This window comes from Bos javanicus, chromosome 24, assembly GCF_032452875.1.
Source record: "Bos javanicus breed banteng chromosome 24, ARS-OSU_banteng_1.0, whole genome shotgun sequence".
Taxonomy (NCBI): domain Eukaryota; kingdom Metazoa; phylum Chordata; class Mammalia; order Artiodactyla; family Bovidae; genus Bos; species Bos javanicus.
Window position 1 is genome coordinate 55,206,851 of NC_083891.1, and position 21,055 is coordinate 55,227,905.

A 21,055-nucleotide genomic window follows, 5' to 3' on the forward strand; every position below is an offset into this window, starting at 1 on the left:
GTCAACCACTTGTAAAAGAATGAAACTAGACCACTTTCTAACACCATACACAAAAATAAACTCAAAATGGATTAAAGATCTAAACGTAAGACCAGAAACTATAAAACTCCTAGAGGAGAACATAGGCAAAACACTCTCTGACATACATCACAGCAGGATCCTCTATGACCCACTTCCCAGAATATTGGAAATAAAATCAAAAATAAACAAATGGGACCTAATTAACCTTAAAAGCTTCTGCACATCAAAGGAAACTATTAGCAAGGTGAAAAGACAGCCTTCAGAATGGGAGAAAATAATAGCAAATAAAGCAACTGACAAACAACTAATCTCAAAAATATACAAGCAACTCCTACAGCTCAACTCCAGAAAAATAAATGACCCAATCAAAAAATGGGCCAAAGAACTAAATAGACGTTTCTCCAAAGAAGACATACAGATGACTAACAAACACATGAAAAGATGCTCAACATCACTCATTATCAGAGAAATGCAAATCAAAACCACTATGAGGTACCATTTCACACCAGTCAGAATGGCTGCAATCCAAAAGTCTACAAATAATAAATGCTGGAGAGGGTGTGGAGAAAAGGGAACCCTCTTACACTGTTGGTGGGAATGCAAACTAGTACAGCCACTATGGAGAACAGTGTGGAGATTCCTCAAAAAACTGGAAATAGAACTGCCTTATGATCCAGCAATCCCACTGCTGGGCATACACACTGAGGAAACCAGAAGGGAAAGAGACACATGTACCCCAATGTTCATCGCAGCACTGTTTATAATAGCCAGGACATGGAAGCAACCTAGATGTCCATCAGCAGATGAATGGATAAGAAAGCTGTGGTACATATACACAATGGAGTATTACTCAGCCATTAAAAAGAATACATTTGAATCAGTTCTAATGAGGTGGATGAAACTGGAGCCTATTATACAGAGTGAAGTAAGCCAGAAGGAAAAACATAAATACAGTATACTAACGCATATATATGGAATTTAGAAAGATGGTAACAATAACCCTGTGTATGAGACAGCAAAAGAGACACTGATGTATAGAACAGTCTTATGGACTCTGTGGGAGAGGGAGAGGGTGGGAAGATTTGGGAGAATGACATTGAAACATGTAAATATCAGGTAAGAAACGAGTTGCCAGTCCAGGTTCGATGCACGATACTGGATGCTTGGGGCTAGTGCACTGGGATGACCCAGAGGGATGGTATGGGGAGGGAGGAGGGTTCAGGATGGGGAACGCATGTATACCTGTGGCGGATTCATTTTGATATTTGGCAAAACTAATACAACTATGTAAAGTTTAAAAATAAAATAAAATTTAAAAAAAAATCAAAAAAATAAAAAATAAAAATAAAATAAAAATAAAAATCCTTAATTAAAATCCTCAGTAGTGACGGTTGTATTCTAGAGAAAGTCGTCATTTTTAAGGTGCTCCAAAAATCTGTTCCCAGCTTACCTTTTCCACATCAGCTTTCACTGCTTCTGCTTATGAACCCTACTCTGCAGCTGACTTCGACTCCCAGCCAGTTCCCAGACACATCGGACCTACTTGAACTTTTGCCTTTTGTCATTACCCATCATGACCCATCTTTAGTCAAAGGCTTCCCTGGTGGCTCAGACGGTAAAGCGTCTGCCTGGGTCGGGAAGATCCCCTGGAGAAGGAAATGGCAATCCACTCCAGCACTCTTGCCTGGAAAATCCCATGGATGGAGGAGCCTGATAGGCTACAGTCCATGGGGTCGCAAAGAGTTGGACACGACTGAGCGACTTCACTTTCATCTTTATTCAAGCCTTTTTCATTCTCCCAGGCACAGTTCAAATATCACCAACTCCAAAAATGTTTTCTGAAGTAATTTCTTCTCTACCAACACTGAAAATATTTGGTTTATCCATCAACAGAGGAATAGATAAATAAGATAAAAAGATGTGATAAACACACAGGTATATACATATGTGGGGCTTCTCTGATGGCTCAGATGGTGAAGAATTTTCCTGCAATGCAGGAGACCAGGGTTTGATCTCTGGGTCAGGAAGATCTCCTGGAGAAGGGAATGGCCACACATCCCAGGATTCTTGCCTGGAGAGTTCCATGGACAGAGGAGCCTGGCAGGATACAGTCCATGGGTTGCAAAGAGTTGGACACTACAGACTGACTAATCCTTTCACTTTTTTCATATATATGTATATACATAAACACAATGGAATATTACTCAGCCATAAAAAAGAAAAATGTTGCCACCTGCAACAGCATGGGTGGACCCGGAGGATATTATGCTTAGTGAACTAAGTCAGACAGAGAAAGACAAACACTGTATGTTTTCACTTATATGTAGAAACTAAGCAATAAAACAAATGAATATGACATAATGGAAATAGACTCATAGATACAGAGAACAAGCTTATGGTTATGAGTGGGGAGAAGGTAAGGTAAGGGCAACATAGAGGAAGGGGTTTAAGAGGTACAAACTACTAGTTATAAAATAAACAAGATACAGGGATATAAAGTACAGCACAGGGAATATAACCCGTATTTTATAATAATTTTAAATGGAATATAAGCTATAAAATATTGAACCACTGTGTTGTACAACTGAAGCTAATATGATATTGCAAGTCAACTATACTTCAATTAAAAGTATTTGGTTTTTACAATCATTATGTATGTATACATTATCCATGTCCTATATACTAAAGAGTTTAGTCAAGGTTTGACCACATAAACGGATGAATGAATAAATACCTACTGTGTTTGTTCTTATGCTTTCTATTAGGGTCATGCAATAGATAAGAGTATGCATAGAAATATGTTAATATAAATATATAATATTTATGTTAATACTATATTTATAGGAAATCTTAGCCCACCCAAAAGTAAATAACATTTTCAAAAAAAGTAAAATGGAAACAAATGTGATTTGCTCTAGGTCAGGCCTTCATTCATCAAATCTAAAAATACTAACCTTGTGCTTTCCAATGTGATGGATCTGAAATGTCATATTTGTCCACCTCCTGCCCTTCCTGCCCCATGTGAAGCCTGCACCATCCCTTGACAGCAAAACATTTCCAACAGGCTTCTTTGATTCCAACTTTATCCATCCTTCATGGATGTCATGGCGGTCAGACTGAACTTCGGATACAAAAGACAAGAGGATGTCAGTCCCCTGCTTAGAGCTCTTTGATGCCTCACAGACAAACTTCTGATGGTCTACCCACGCAGTTCAGATCCCTTAAGCTGCCATTCGGTGCTCTCAGCCATCTGTTCTCAGGGTGCCTCCCCTGACCCATTTCCTCTCACCTCCCACCCCATGCCCCATGCTCAGTCTCATGATAACCTTCACCTCACCTTGAAAATGCCCTTATACATCCAGCCTATGGACAGGAGCTTCCTTTCTCCCATTTTGCCTGTCAAACGCTTCCTACTGTTCTAGGCTCAACTCCAGTGCCCCGGTGTCTGCTAAGCCTTCTCCGATCCTTCCGGTCAGAATGGGTTGCATTTCATTTGTTATTCACCTATATTTCCCTGTGCCTAAACCTACAACGAGTAACTTGCATTTTCAACCCTACCAGATTCCATGTGCATTTCCCAAAAGCAAGAACCACGTCACCATTGCATTTGTGCTCTTTCATCAATGGTGCCTTCTCACTTCGCCTTGCAGGCAGTACCTGGCTGCCTCTTGAGCAATTCAATCACTTCTTTTGGATGTGTGAAAGTGAAAGTGTTAGTAGCTCAGTCGTGTCCAATTCTTTGCGACCCCATGCACTGTAGCTCTCCAGGCTCCTCTGTCAATGGGATTCTCCAGATAAGAAGACTGGAGTGGGTTGCCATTTCCTTCTCCAGGGGATCTTCCTGACCCAGAGATTGAACTCGGGTTTCCTGCATTGCAGGCAGATTTGGATGTATAATATATTTCAATGAGAATTGTATTCTTAGAATAAATAAATAAATTTAGAAAATTCTGATTAGCAGTCATAAGTTAATAATGGATTTAATTGCTGAAGCATTGAATGGCTGGCAGTTTTAAGTGAATTGTCTCTACCTCAATTGTTTTCCTGTGTCAAATATATTGATAAATAAGAAAAAAGCTTGATATTTAACCTCTAAATCCTTTTTTGAAATCTAGGACAGTTTGCAGTTGAATTATCTGTATGGATAAGTATAATAATAATGCCTTCAGTGTTGGTACTTTTATTCAAGTTTGGAAAGTCAGGTGGAATATAATAATACCTATGGAGTGAGTGATGACCTCATTCTCCGTGGCAATAATCTGCCTTTCAGAAAAAGTCAAACAAACTCCTTTATTTATTTTTTATTAACCTTTTTATTTTGAAACAAGCTCCTTTTGTACAGAACAAAAGTAGGCTTGAGTTTAAGTTTGCTGGTTGTCTGGACTATAAAATTGAAAGTGTAAGCCAAGTCACCAAATGAAAAGAAACAGGAGGTGTCTTTCATTTGGAAAAGAAATTGTAAAACAGCTCACACCAGGCATTTATTCATTTTTATATTTTATGCATTTTAAGAGTTGTTATTGCAACTATAATATTTTAAATACTTAATTTCGGTCTGTGGTGTGTGTGTGTGTGTGACCAAGGCTAAGATTCTAAATTGTAGGATGGGGTGGCTCCTTCTCAAGATGCAAGAGCTCCAAGCACATAGAGGGTCTTACTCTATATGTAGACATTTATAATTCCTTAAGGAAATATTCTAGCTCATGTCTTATCAGATTCCTACAAAGAGCAAGTGAACATTGTCCGCTGGCTGGAGATTAAGCAGAGCTTTCTGATGACCTTGAAGGTGAGACTGGAAGATTATTTTAACCTGATAATCCTGGAAATCCTGCATTATGGCATTTGGCAGTATGAAATCATGCTCAGTTTACCTTACAGATAAGAATACAAAATCCAGAGAATGAAAGTAACGTCTCTAGACAGGAGCCAGTCTGGACTAAGACTTGTACTTTTCTCAATGCTCAGTCTTTTTTATCACCAGTTCATTCTTCTTACCATTCTCGATTTGGAGTTTTCATCCTTGGTAAACATTGTGATCCATCCCTTTAATTTATTTTGTTCCCTTCTGAGCTTGGCAGTAAGTTGGAGGTAAGCACAGCTGCATGACTGCTGAGCATGCGTCCAGATGCTTTCAGATGGAGACAGAAGCTCTTTTATCCTGCAAGCTCCAGCTGAATCAGGAGGCCAGAGGACATGACTACCTGTACACATTTTCTTTAACGTATCCAGCCAGCTTTGCTGACAGAATTGTATGGTTCCACATGTCTTAATTCAAGAGAGATGTATTTAGCTAGGGATTCCTGGTGAAGTGCATCATTTTGAAAGTACTCATGAAGCTCCATAAATGAGTCAACTAGACTTAATTGAAAGAAGATGCTGCTTGCTTTGTATACTCCCGTTAACAGTGCTGTAATGATAGAGACATCCTGTGCTGGGGCTGCTCAGTATGGTAGCCATCAGCAACGTGTGACCACTGAGCACATGAAATGTGGCTTGTGTGACTGAGGACCTGAATTTTAAATTTTAATTTAATTTAAATATTTGCATGCAATTAGCCACTGCCATAGTTGACAGAGCAACTGTATAATAATATGTGATTGAAATACAGGAAGAAAAGTTTTATAGTTTTTAGTTATTGCCCATTTCTTTATATTTAATAACTGATATACCTAGAGGAGCTATCCCACGTTGAAGGTCAGGAAGGGTGGTGGTGAGGAGATAACCCTCATTCAAGGTAAGGAGCATTGGCTGCGCTTTGCTGGAGCAGCCGTGAAGAGATACCCCACGCCCAAGGTAAGAGAAACCCAAGTAAGACGGTAGGTGTTGCAAGAGGGCATCAGAGGGCAAACACACTGAAACCATACTCACAGAAAACTAGTCAATCTAATCACTCTAGGACCACAGCCTTGTCTAACTCAATGAAACTAAGCCATGCCCGTGGGGCAACCCAAGATGGGCGGGTCATGGAGAGATCTGACAGAATGTGGTCCACTGGAGAAGGGAATGGCAAACCACTTCAGTATTCTTGCCTTGAGAACCCCATGAACAGTATGAAAAGGCAAAATGATAAGATACTGAAAGAGGAACTCCCCAGGTCTGTAGGTGCCCAATATGCTACTGGAGATCAGTGGAGAAATAACTCCAGAAAGAATGAAGGGATGGAGCCAAAGCAAAAAGAATACCCAGCTGTGGATGTGACTGGTAATAGAAGCAAGGTCCAATGCTGTAAAGAGCAATATTGCATAGGAACCTGGAATGTCAGGTCCATGAATCACGGCAAATTGGAAGTGGTCAAACAAGAGATGGCAAAGTGAATGTCGACATTCTAGGAATCAGCAAACTGAAATGGACTGGAATGGGTGAATTTAACTCAGATGACCATTATATCTACTACTGCGGGCAGGAATCCCTCAGAAGAAATGGAGTGGCCATCATGGTCAACAAAAGAGTCCGAAATGCAGTACTTGGATGCAATCTCAAAAACGACAGAATGATCTCTGTTCGTTTCCAAGGCAAACCATTCAATATCACAGTAATCCAAGTCTATGCCCCAACCAGTAATGCTGAAGAAGCTGAAGTTGAACGGTTCTATGAAGACCTACAAGACCTTTTAGAACTAACACCCAAAAAAGATGTCCTTTTCATTATAGGGGACTGGAATGCAAAAGTAGGAAGTCAAGAAACACCTGGAGTAACAGGCAAATTTGGCCTTGGAATACAGAATGAAGCAGGGCAAAGACTAATAGAGTTTTGCCAAGAAAATGCACTGGTCATAACAAACACCCTCTTCCAACAACATAAGAGAAGACTCTACACATGGACATCACCAGATGGTCAACACCGAAATCAGATTGATTATATTCTTTGCAGCCAAAGATGGAGAAGCTCTATACAGTCAGCAGAAACAAGACCAGGAGCTGACTGTGGCTCAGACCATGAACTCCTTATTGCCAAATTCAGACTTAAATTGAAGAAAGTAGGGAAAACCACTAGACCATTCAGGTATGACCTAAATCAAATCCCTTATGATTATACAGTGGAAGTGAGAAATAGATTTATGGGCCTAAATCGGATAGATAGAGTGCCTGATGAACTATGGAATGAGGTTCGTGACATTGTACAGGAGACAGGGATCAAGACCATCCCCATGGAAAAGAAATGCAAAAAAGCAAAATGGCTGTCTGGGGAGGGCTTACAAATAGCTGTGAAAAGAAGAGAAGCGAAAAGCAAAGGAGAAAAGGAAAGATATAAACATCTGAATGCAGAGTTCCAAAGAATAGCAAGAAGAGATAAGAAAGCCTTCTTCAGCGATCAATGCAAAGAAATAGAGGAAAACAACAGAATGGGAAAGACTAGGGATCTCTTCAAGAAAATCAGAGATACCAAAGGAACATTTCATGCAAAGATGAGCTTGATAAAGGACAGAAATGGTATGGACCTAACAGAAACACAAGATATTAAGAAGAGATGGCAAGAATACACAGAACTGTACAAAAAAGACCTTCACGACCCAGATAATCACGATGGTGTGATCACTGACCTAGAGCCAGACATCCTGGAATGTGAAGTCAAGTGGGCCTTAGAAAGCATCACTACGAACAAGCTAGTGGAGGTCATGGAATTCCAGTTGAGCTATTCCAAATCCGAAAGATGATGCTGTGAAAGTGCTGCACTCAATATGCCAGCAAATTTGGAAAACTCAGCAGTGGCCACAGGACTGGAAAAGGTCAGTTTTCATTCCAATCCCAAAGAAAGGCAATGCCAAAGAATGCTCAAACTACCGCACAATTGCACTCGTCTCACATGCTAGTGAAGTAATGCTCAGAATACTCCAAGTCAGGCTTCAGCAATATGTGAACCGTGAACTTCCTGATGTTCAAGCTGGTTTTAGAAAAGGCGGAGGAACCAGAGATCAAACTGCCAACATCCGCTGGATCGTGGAAAAAGCAAGAGAGTTCCAGAAAAACATCTATTTCTGCTTTATTGACTATGCCAAAGCCTTTGACTGTGTGGATCACAATAAACTGTGGAAAATTCTTCAAGAGATGGGAATACCAGACCACCTGATCTGCCTCTTGAGAAATTTGTATGCAGGTCAGGAAGCAACAGTTAGAACTGGACATGGAACAACAGACTGGTTCCAAATAGGAAAAGGAGTTCATCAAGGCTGTGTATTGTCACCCTGTTTATTTAACTTATATGCAGAGTACATCATGAGAAACGCTGGACTGGAAGAAACACAAGCTGGAATCAAGATTGCCAGGAGAAATATCAATAACCTCAGATATGCAGATGATACCACCCTTATGACAGAAAGTGAAGAGGAACTCAAAAGCCTCTTGATGAAAGTGAAAGTGGAGAGTGAAAAAGTTGGCTTAAAGCTCAACATTCAGAAAACAAAGATCATGGCATCCGGTCCCACCACTTCATGGGAAATAGATGAGGAAACAGTGGAAACAGTGTCAGACTTTATTTTTCTGGGTTCCAAAATCACTACAGATGGTGACTGCAGCCATGAAATTAAAAGATGCTTACTCCTTGGAAGGAAAATTATGACCAACCTAGATAGTATATTCAAAAGCAGAGACATTATTTTGCCAACAAAGGTCCGTCTAGTCAAGGCTATGGTTTTTCCTGTGGTCATGTATGGATGTGAGAGTTGGACTGTGAAGAAGGCTGAGTGCTGAAGAATTGATGCTTTTGAACTGTGGTGTTGGAGAAGACTCTTGAGAGTCCCTTGGACTGGAAGGAGATCCAACCAGTCCATTCTGAAGGAGATCAGCCCTGGGATTTCTTTGGAAGGAATGATGCTAAAGCTGAAACTCCAGTACTCTGGCCACCTCATGCGAAGAGTTGACTCATTGGAAAAGACTCTGATGCTGGGAGGGATTGGGTGCAGGAGGAGAAGGGGATGCAGAGGATAAGATGGCTGGATGGCATCACTGACTCAATGGACGTGAGTCTGAGTGAACTCCGGGAGTTGGTGATAGACAGGGAGGCCTGGCGTGCTGCAATTCATGGGATCGTGAAGTGTCAGACAGGACTGAGCGACTGATCTGATCTGATCTGATCTGATATCTTAATTCTTACTTACTTAATATATTAATTAATTAATATATATCTTAATTACTGATTAATATATATCTTAATTATTACTCACTATAAGGCACTCCACTCCAGTACTCTTGCCTGGAAAATCCCATGGACGGAGGAGCCTGGTAGGCTGCAGTCCATAGGGTCGCTAAGAGTCGGACACGACTGAGCGACTTCCCTTTCACTTTTCACTTTCATGCATTGGAGAAGGAAATGGCAAGCCACTCCAGTGTTCTTGCCTGGAGAATCCCAGGGACAGGGGAGCCTGGTGGGCTTCCGTCTATGGGGTCGCACAGAGTTGGACATGACTGAAGCGACTTAGCAGCGGCAGCAGCAGGAGGGGTGAGTACTAAAGATCTGTGTGATAATATGGCTTCATTGAAACCATGGTGCTGCAGTGAATAATGGACCCACTGCAACATTTCTATGTTATAGAATCAAAGCGTGCCTTCAAGAACTAAAACATATGGAGGCAGGGGACTTACCTTTCAATTTGGCCCTATTTTCTGAGTGCAGTTCAGTTCAGTTCAGTTGCTCAGTCGTGTCCGACTCTTTGTGACCCCATGGACTGCAGCATGCCAGGCCTCCCTGTCCATCATCAACTTCTGGAGCTTGCTCACACTAATGTCCATTGAGTCAGTGATGCTATCCAACCATCTCATCCTCTGTCATCCCCTTCTCCTCCCACCTTCAATCTTTCCCAACATCAGGGTCTTTTCAAATGAGTCAGTTCTTTGAATCAGGTGGCCAAAGTACTGGAGTTTCGGCTTCAGCATCAGTCCTTCCAATGAACACCCAGGACTGATTTCCTTTAGGATGGACTGGTTGGATCTCCTTGCAGTCCAAGGGACTCTCCAGAATCCTCTCCAACATCACAGTTCAAAAGCATCAATTCTTCTGCACTCAGTTTTCCTTATAGTCCAACTCTCACATCCATGCTTGACTATTGGAAAAACCATAGCTTTGACTAGATGGATCTTTGTTGGCAAAGTAATGTCTCTGTTTTTTAATATGCTGTCTAGGTTGGTCACAGCTTTTCTTCCAAGGAGTAAGCATCTTTTAATTTCATGGCTGCAGTCAACCATTTTCTGAGTTATCTTGGGCAATTAAAAATATTCGGTTTTTTCCTTTTATACTACCATCTTGCTTTCATTTTCCATTCCTCTCTGAATCAATTAGCTACCACCTCATTAATGCTATATTAAAAAACACGTAAAAGTCAGTGGTTTAATATAATAATTGTTCTTGTCTGTGTACATGAGTTTTCTTCTAGAGGTGTTTAGTAGATCTAGGCTAACCTCAGTTGGTGTTGGCAGCAAGCTGCAAGTGAGTTCAGGTCTGTTCCATGTCTCTTTCATATTCCTAGTCCCTGTGGCAATAAATCTGTATATACTGACTCATCAGTATGTATACATCTATATTTCTACTCTTGAGAGAGGTTGGGAAATCATTCTCTTTCTCTTTTGTGAATGAAGAAGCAAGTTGTCTTAGTCGCTGCTAGGAGGTATTCTGCAACTGGGTCAAAGAAAGGCTGAGCTATGAGAATGGCAGGGAGAAAACTGCAGTCCTGACCGGGCTCTCCCCAAACCTACTCTACCTATTAACTTTCAGTTATGGGATTTATTAATTGTTCTAATCATTTAAGCCTCTGTGAGTTAGCTTGTATGTCTTCATTTCATTTAATTATGCATGCTATTTAACTTCCTCCTTTCTTATTCATTTATTCACTCATTCATTTGTTCATTTAATATGATCACATGAAGGTCACTCAAGTGCATAATTCTCACTCGTCTTTAGGAAAGATGTAAGATGAATTTAAGAAACAAAAGGACAGCTGTTTGGGGGTAAAATTGCAAAGTAAAATTATGCTTTAAGAAAATCCTTTATTTCAAACACTTGGCAACTGCAGGTGGAATTAAAAAAACAGATAACCAAAACGACATAGCTAGGTACAAAAATGAGTAAACATCTCTATGCATCACAAATAAACAGAAACACAAAATTCGAGCAGGGGTGAAGGTATAGATATGACAGCTTCCAATCTGGCAGCAGACAGTGGCAGCTTGGAGCTGCTGTGCTGTCTGCGTCGAGACAGACGACAGACCAGGCCAGATTTACAGCTGGAAGCCAGGGACTGAGGTGGGCCAACCACCTCCTGACATGAGGCTGAAAAAGAGTTATTGCTGACTCACTGTCTGAAGTCGTAGCTTTATAGGACTCAGTGGGCCCAGGCAGACAAGCAGACAAAAACACCGTCTCAAAACAAGGAATTGAGCCAACCCATCTGATGACTGGATTTGTGGTATCTCTCAAATCAAGACGGAGCAGGAGAGAAACTCACTGTTGCATAAACTGGATGTTGACTGCATCCGTCTTAACAAGTACAGACTGGAAGGGGGAACCCAGGAAAAGAGAGAAAGAGAGATGAAAACAGAGAGAGAAGAGAAAAATTCTACAGACAAATATCCCAAAAAAAAGAAGGCTGATGCTAAACAAAATAATCAATAAAATCAAGAAACAGAATAGGAGTGAACTTAATGGTATTAAAAGACTAAAATGAGAATGCTTAGAATGCTTAAAGAGATACATAAAAACATTTTACTCATTAAAAAGAAAAAGATTATGAAACGAAGGCAGCCAGAGTTAAAACAGGGACAGAAAGATAAGAAAAAATTGAGATAATAGTAATAAAAGTAGAGCTATTGAAATAAAAATAGAATAAATGTGATAATATCTAGAAATGAGCAATTGGTATCTTTATATGATATTACTAAACAATAAGCCATGTCTCAGGACCAGAGTTTTTAAGAGACTCATGTATCATGTCTTTCTTTATTTCAGAGCATAGAGAAGGACAAAATTACTATAACTTTGGTAAAAACTTTAAAAGGAGAGTTAAAGAAAGAAACATAGATTAATAATACTTACCTAATTACATGCATCCTGAATAGAATGACAATAAATTATCTCTCTAGTATATTTTAGAAAACATGAACAAGTAGAGTTTACTGCAAGCATGTAAGAATAATTTAACTTTAGAAAATGTACTAATGTATTTCAAATTAGCTGATGAACAGAGAAAAAATATGGTTATTCATTTATCTGTCCATGGATACTTAGGCTGTTTCCATGTTTTGGCTATTATAAATAAGACTGCAATGGACATGGGGATGTAGATATCTTTTCAAACTGGTGGTTTTTTATCTTTGAATAAATTTCCAGAAGTGGAATTGTTGGGTCATAAGACAGTTCAACTTTTAACTTTTTGAGGAACCTCCATGTTATTTTCCATTGTGGTTATACCAATTTACATTCCTACCAATAGTACACAAGAGTTTGCTTTTATCGATAGCCTCTCTAACCCTTGTTATTTCTTTTTATTTTATTTTTTTTTATTATTATTTTTTTTACTTTACAATATTGTATTGGTTTTGCCATACATCAGCATTTGATAATAGCCATTCTAACAGGTGTGGAGTGATATTTCACTTGTGATGTGAATTGCATTTGCCTGGTAATTAGTGATACTGAGCACTTTTTTCATGTATCTATTATCTGTGTATGTATCTTCTTTAGAAAAATGTCTATCCAAGTCCTCTGCCCAGTTTTTTTCTTTTAAATTCATTTTTTTCTACTGAGTTGTTTACATATTTTTGACATTAAATCCTTTGTTGTAAACCTAACTCCAATACAATATTTTATATCAATAATTTGTTGTGGTTCAGTCACTAAGTCGTGTCTGACTCTTTACAACCCCCATGGACGGTAGCACAGCAGACTTTTCTGTCCTCCACTATCTCCCAGAGTTTGCTCAAATTCATGTCCATTGACTCCGTGATGCTATCTAATCATCTCATCCTCTGCTGCTCCCTTCTCCTTTTGCCTTCTTCAGTCTTTCCCAGCATCAGGGTCTTTTCCAATAAGTCAGCTCTTTGCATCATGTGGCCAATGTATAGGAGCCTCAGCTTCAGCATTAGTCCTTCCAGTTAATATTCAGGGTTGACTGGTTTGATGTCCTTACATTCCAAGGAACTCTCAAGAGTTTCCTCCAGCACCACAGCTTGAAAGTGTCACTGCTTTGGTGCTCAGCTTTCTTCATGGACCAGCTCTCACACCTGTGCCTGGCTGCTGCAAACACCACACTGCTGGTCGCTCAGTCCTGTCCAGTGTTTTGCAACCTCCTGGACTGTAGCCCATCAGGCTCCTCTATCCATGGGATTCTCCAGGCAAGAATACTCGAGTGGGTTGCCATTCCCTTCTCCAGGACTGGGTAAAACCACAGCTTTGACTATATGGACTTCTGTCGACAAAGTAATGTCTCTGCTTTTTAATATGATGTCTAGGTTTGTCATAGCTTTCCTTCCAAGGAGCAAATATCTTTTAACTTCATGGCTAAAGTCACCATGTGTAGTGATTTGGAGCCCAAGAAAATAAATCTATCATTGTTTCCATTTTTTCCGCTTCTGTTGGTCATGAAATGATGGGGCTGGATGCCCCAATCTTACTTTTGTAATGTTGAGTTTCTAGCCAGCTCTTTCATTTTCCTCTTTCACCTTCATCAAGAGGCTCTTTAGTTTCTCTTCATTTTCTGCCATTAGAGTGATATCATCTGCATATCTGAGGTTGTTATTTCTTCCAGCAATCTTGATTCCAGCTTGGGATTCATCCAGCCTGGCATTTCACATGATGTACTCTGCATATAAGTTAAATAAGCAGGGTGACAATATACAGACTTATTGTACTCCTTTCCCAATTTTGAACCAGTTGTTCCATGTCTGGTTCTAACTGTTGCTTCTTGAACCTGCATACAGGTTTCTCAGGAGACGAATCAGGTGGTCTGGTACTCTTGTCTCTTTTAGAATTTTCCACAGTTTGTTGTGATCCACACAATCAAAGGCTTTCTCGTAGTCAATGAAGCAGAAGTAGATTTTTTTCTGGAACTCTGCTGCTTTCTCCATGATCCAGCTAATGTGGGCAGTTTGGTCTCTGGTTCCTCTGCCTCTTTGAAACCCAGCTTGTACATCTTAATTTAAAAAAGGGTGTAGTTATCTTAATAGAGGTAGATAAAAGTGGTGAAACTCTATGTTCATTTATAATTAAAAAATAAGAACAAAATACAAAACTCACAGTACATTAGAAATAGAAGTAAAATTTTCAAACCTGAAAAAATAAATTTGAGAAACTTTGAAAAAACATCAGGTATCTGTGAATCATTAATGAGAATCCATTTTGGTCAGAAAAAAGACAAGAATGGATTCCTATTATTAATACTCTTCAGTATTTTACCTGCAGCCTTACCAGTGTAACAAGAAAAGCAAAAACAAATGTACCCAATGCCTCAGCAGGTAAAGAATCTGCCTGCAGTGTGGGAGACATGGAAGACTTGGGTTTGATTCCTGGGGTGGGAAGATTCCCTGGAGGAGAAAAATAGCAACTCACTCCAGTATTGTTACCCGAGAAATTCCTTGGACAGAAGAGCCTGGTGGGCTATCATTCAAAGGCTCACAAAGAGTGGAACACAATTGAGTGACTAAGCGCTCAGAAAGAGACAAAATGGTTCTATATGGAAAAATTGAGAATCTCTGTAGAACAGTTATTAGAATTAATAGAAGAATTTAGAAAGGCTGATGATTCAGAGACGTCCATATGCGAAGACTGAATACTGTTTCTCTTCAAAGAAATAACCAGTTAAAATATAATTAAGATGTTTCAAGTAGTAAAAAGATACAGTAAGGTGCATAGAAGTTAATTTAATAAAAATGAGCTAGATTTTTTGTGGAGTGCCTTATTAAAGTAAAAAAGAATGAATGTCAGAATAAAGAGGTAAGCCGATATTTTGGGTGAAAAACTTTAAAATTGTAAAGATGTTAATTATTTCCATGGCTAAACTGTGAAATAATAAAAATAGTTATTGTATAATTTGAAAACTATTACTAAAACATAAAGTCAAGAAAAATTAGTGTAATTCTTAAAAATAATGAAGTAGTGGAATAAGCTGTTTTAGCTCAACAAATGAAGCTGGAAGAGTTGGTTTCCCAAATTCCAGGGATATAAAGCATCTAAATGTTACTGCAAAAACAATACTTTCAGAAAAAAAAATAAAATATCTTGATTGGTGAAGATATCTTCTTTAAATAAGATGCAAAAAGTAGCAATCATAAGGGAAAAGATTTATGACTATCACTGCACTAAAATTTCAGATTATTATAAACAAAAAAAAACAAAGGAATGTTAAACACCACCACCACCAACAAAAACCAAACAACCAAACACTGGAAGAATATATTTACAGTCAATAACTAATAGGAGACTACTAGACAGGAAGTACAAGTCCTTACAAATCATTGAGAAAAAATCTAATATAAAAACAGGCAAAAGAAGTGAACAATCAATTCAAAAATAAGTATCCAAATGGCCAATATATTCATGTTTACATGATCACAGGGACTGTTGATAAAAAATTTAAACCAGTTGGATCATTAAAAATGATTTTAGCAAGTAAGTGAAGTAACAAGAATTTTCAGAATGTATCACAGCCACCTTTGAAAGAAATTTGTCACAAGAATCTGCCTGCAAGGCAGGAGACCCCGGTTTGATTCCTGGGCTGGAAAGATCCCCTGGAGAAGGGATAGGTTACCCACTCCAGTATTCTTGGGCTTCCCTTATGACTCAGTGGTAAAGAATATGCCTACAATGCGGGAGACCTGGGTTCAATCCCTGGATTGGGAAGATCCCCTGGAGGAGAGCATGGCAACCCACTCCAGTATTCTTGCCTGGAGAATGCAATGGACAGAGGAGTCTGGTGGGCTACAGTCCATGGGGTTGCAAAGAATCAGACATGACTGAGTAAGTAAGTGCAATACAGCACAGCACAGTAAAGTTGAAGAGATGGCTGAGTCTGACCCATTTCAGCATTTGTGTATCACAGAAACTCTCATACTTGTGCACAAGGAAACATGTATCAGAATGTTAATGTGGTATGTCACAATCTGCCACAGGGAAAATGGGTTTTAACATTTGGTGTATTTATGCAAAAGAAGGCTTTGTAGCTCTTACAATGAATGTATATTTAATAATTAAATTTCAAAAGTATTTTAAACAGCAAATGAAATAAATATAGGATAATGTATACAATATGATACCATTTATGTAAAGTTTTGCATCATGCACAGAAAAACTCTTTATTATTAACATTTATGCATGAAAATGGTAAACACTAGATTAGGAGCTATGTCGATTCATTTTAGTAGTCTCTCAGGGGAAGGAAATAGGAAAGTGGAATAGAGACACATTATCGATGCATTAAAGATTATTTATTATAATCATATCTCTTAAAAATCAGAAGTACATGTTGCCAAAATGTTAAGATTTGACAGAGCTAGTAGAGGGAAGGGATACATGGAGTCCTTTAGTTAATGCTCCTGTTTTTCTCTCTGATATATTGCATGGAGAAAATGAAGAGGGGATGAGTCTGAGATTTTGAAGATGGAGTGATGATTATGGATTTATGACAGATGAAGAAAACATTATATTTTCACTAGTTAACTAGTTCAAACACTGTGACAGACAACAAGGTTTCTGATAGAGTTGTTATTTCCCTTCCTGAGTGAGCTTTTCAATATTCTCTCCCTGTCCATCACTTCCAACCACTTTCAGCTCAATATACACTTCTGGATTCAGACAAGTGGAGAAGGAGGACAGCAGTATCTCAGGCATACACTCTTTATGGGGAGGGGTGTGTGTGACTGGAATTCTCTTGTTAAGATTATAGAAACAAAAGATTTTTTGTCAGATGATCTGTGGCTTTGGGAAGCCATGGAGATCTGTGGCTCTCAGCTGGTCCAGAGAGGTAGTTAATAGGCATAGACAAATTTACCCCAATATTTTCAATAGCCTAACGGAAACTGAGCAGTTACCCAAGCCAGGATTCCCAAGGCTACTAATGTTTCTTTTCTTTTTTAAACTGTTGCATGAAATATGTCAATGGTGTATGGTTTTGTTAGCTACTCCTTACTGTTAAAATCCTCTCATAGAGTCTAATAACATTATCAGAATGTTTGAGCATCTTAGGGAAAATTAATGGAAGAATCCAGAAGCTTAAGTAGGAAAGATCTGGAAATATAGTGTCTCTAAGATAAAAAAAAAAAAGAGAGAAATTTCAAGATGTATTCAGGCCTCTTCAGTCAGATACAGCAGAGGCAGGGCTTAAGCCTGGACCTTCTCATGGTCTGTTCAAGCATTCTTCCCATGGATGGCGGTCCTCTCTCTCCAGTATGTCCCGTGTTAGATTCAGGCTCTAACTCACTCGAAAGCCATGAGGCAGGCTGAACTAATTCCAGAAGCAGGGTTAGCGTGTTGTGGTAGCAAAAACACTGGGTTTGGTCGTGTATCTATTCTGAGTCCTGGAGACTCTACTTACTGCTTTGCAGCATTGTCTTTGTCTTTAGTAGCATTTTGTTGTTGTTCAGTCACGTCTAACTCTTTGTGCCCCGTTGGACTGCAGCACGCCAAGCTTCCCTATCCTTCACTATTTCCCAGAGCTTGCTCAAACTCATGTCCATTGAATCGATGATGCCATCCAATCATCTCATCCTCTGTCACCCCCTTCTCCTCCTGCCCTCAATCTTTCCCAGCATCAGGGTCTTTTCCAATAAGTCAGCTCTTTGCATCAGGTGGCTAAAGTATTGGAGCTTCAGCTTCAGCATCAGTCCTTCTAGTGAATATTCAGGGTTGATTTCCTTTCGGATGGACTGGTTTGATCTTCTATTCTCCAAGGGACTCTCAAGAGTCTTCTCCAGTACCACAGTTTGAAAGCATCAATTCTTTGGCACTCAGCCTTCTTTATGGTCCAACTCTCACATCTGTACATGACCAGTAGAAAAACCATAGGTTTGACTATATGGACCTTTGTTTGCCAACAAAGTGATGTCTTTGCTTTTTAATACACTGTCTAGGTTTGTTGTAGCTTTTCTTCCAAGGTAGCATAGCATTGCACTAAAAAGCATCAGCCCAGGCAAGGATTATTTCTCAGCACCATCGTCTTGTGTCCTGGTGGGATTCATGTCACTTGTTCAGCCCAGAAGATATCAGTACAAGTTATGTGTATCATTTTGGAACCAAAGAGCTCAATACTTTTAAATAAGTAAAATAAGCACGAATACTTATTTTCCTTGCTCTTTCCCCTTCCCCTTACAGGTTGCAGAAGCTTTGAAGACTAACGGAGGCAGGTGCAAGGAGGCTGGGTCTCTGAATCACCACATGAGGGACTCCCCGTCTGCCAGAACACCTTTTCGGGGCCTCAAGATAATGAAAAAGTAAGATTTATTGTATTAAGTTGCTGAAACTTTGGTCTTTGTTTGTTATAGCCGTTAGCATTTCTCTAAGTAGTGTGCAGGCCTCTTACTGGGTCATTCACTCTTCTGTGCTTCAGTTTCCTTATCTAAAAAGGGAATGACAGTCCCTAGAGTCATAGGATTATCACAGGTCTCCAAGGAGATGTAAGAAGAAAGTGCTAGATAAATTGAGGCCTGTTGAGGGCAGCCACTTAGAGCTTGACAACTTAAATACCCTCCTAGCAATTAAAGGAAGCAAATAGGAACCATTCTGCAGCTGCCACCAAAATCGAATCAACGTTAGCATTTAACCACATCAGTCTCCCTCTGTAATTCCTTAAGCTTTTGGCCTGCTTCCCACTAGTGACACGCTTGAATCAGTCAGTCACTCAGTCAGTCAGTCAGACAAACAAATAATTCAAAGCTAGTTGGGAACTGCCATGCTCAGGGCATGCAGTTAAGCCACTCCTAAGTTTATGTATTTAATTCCAATGATTAATATTGACCTTGTTGTCTATTTTCCTGTTTATGGAGAAAAGGCATACAAAAAAACAAAATAAAAATTAGCCATAATCCTACTTTAGTGATAATCACACACAGGTGAGGATTTTGTTTTCTATACATATGTAAATTTTTAACAACAACAAAAAAGGGAACCATAGTTTACACACAGCATTGTGAATATGCTGTATGTAATTTTTTTGACTCAAATTATCATGGAAAATTTTTTCCAGGTCAACAAATAAAGAACTTTATAATCATTTTTAGCAGTTATGAGGATTTCACTGTTTAGTGTTTATTTATTCAGTTAATTCTCTGTCGACAAACATTTAGGTCACTTAATATTTTTCAAGATTATAAATAATGGTGCAACATTAGTTTTAGTACATGTACAGATCTTTGGCATATTTGTTCGATTATTTCCCCAGGAGAAAAACTTAGCATTTGCGTTTCTGCATCAAAATGAAGGTACTTTTTTAAGGTTTTTCATTCAGACTGCCCAGTTACTTCAGAAACATTTTTATCCTTCTATTTTCTAATAAGGTTAAGTATTTACATTTGTATTTTAAAATCCTTTGTATATGAAGAAATGGAAAGACAATTAGTGCCCTGTGTAGTGTTTTAGCCATGACATCTTAGATTCCAAGATGTCCTCATTTTCTTGTTATTTTCCTGTTATTTTTCTTCACTTTTCGGTCACTACGTGCTCCTCCTTCACGAGCTGCGCCCTCGTCTGGTCCCTTACTGCCGATAGGTGTTCACAAAATCTGTCCCAAAGACCCTGCTCCATACAGAATCTGTACACACAGACCCTACTCCATATAAAATTACCCTTTGGTTCTTTATTCCTCTCTTTTTCTCCATCAAATCGGTAATGTCTATGGTGAAAATTTATCTCATCTAATATTTAGAGGATGTTCTTTAATTTAGGGAATTCACAAGAAATGAATGTCAGGTAAGTGTCTTCCTGGTCTCTGCATGCAGACTGTAACTCCCAGCAGACTCTAACCCTCGTAAAGATCATTTCACAAGAGGCTCTTTTTGGTTATGGACTTCTAACTCTTAGTTTTAGATACCAAATGCTTAGCTATACAAGGTCTTACTTTTAACTATTTTGGAGCTTATATTCATGCTTCTAAGCAATAAAAAAGAAAAGAAAAGAAAAGGAAGAAAACGCTAGGCGGGTAGGAAGGAAAGAGGAAAGAAGAGAAGGAGAGAATGAAGGAAGAAAGGAAGAAAAAAAATCCCAACAGTTTTCCTTCTGAGTGTTTTATAGGTTGTTGTTGTTGAGTCACTCAGTCATGTCTGACTCCTTGAGATCCCGTTGACTGCAGCCCAGCAGGTTCCTCTGTCCATAGGATTTCTTGGCAAGACTACTGCAGTGGGTTGCCATTTCCTTCTTCAGAGGATCTTCCTGATCCAGGGATCGAACCCACATCTCCCGCACTGGCCGGTGGATTCTTTACCGCTGAGCGACCAGGGAAGCCCCATTTTGTAGGTTAGAACAGCCCTAATCAATAATTACTGCATTGATCTCTTGAAGCAATTTTTGTGATGTGGAAGTTATGATCAAGATGATCTTAATATTAATCATTAATATTAAGCTCCCATTACATCTGTGACAGTTAACTTCTGTTCCAACAAAACAAAGAAAATGCAATCTAGCACTCATGAATTTTATAATTCAAATGAAACAACACAGATAACCAATGCAGAAAATGATCTAGGAAATAGGTTAAGTATATTCAAAATTAACATACATGAAGCATCTCAACTGCCATATTTCAATGACTGAAGTGCATAGAGGCTGTTTCTTCATGTGAAAATTCACTCTAGTGAAATTTACTGAGTTATATCATGCTGGCTACCTGGAAAGGAAAAATGAATTAAAGATGTCTCGGTATTTATTGTCATCAGTCTCTAGGTAAATATAACTGAGACTATAGGAGTGGATTGTAATATTATTCATATTCTGAATATAAATATGGTTCAAAGTAGACATGACTAAGGACATCTGTCAGACAAACCGACATGACTTGGCAGAAAAATTTAAACACCTCTGTCCTTCACCACGCCCCCCATCTTTATTGACATAAAATGGACCTATA

General features: G+C 39.1%; 1 long non-coding RNA gene across 1 annotated transcript in view; it reads left to right on the plus strand.

The window, feature by feature from the left end:
- The first annotated feature begins 18,314 nt into the window (after positions 1–18,314).
- Positions 18,315–21,055, plus strand: part of LOC133237397 (uncharacterized) — a 36,733-nt gene continuing 33,992 nt past the window's right edge. The window contains exon 1 of the long non-coding RNA XR_009733177.1: positions 18,315–18,428. This is a non-coding gene — a long non-coding RNA (uncharacterized LOC133237397). The remainder of the gene's footprint in view (positions 18,429–21,055) is intronic.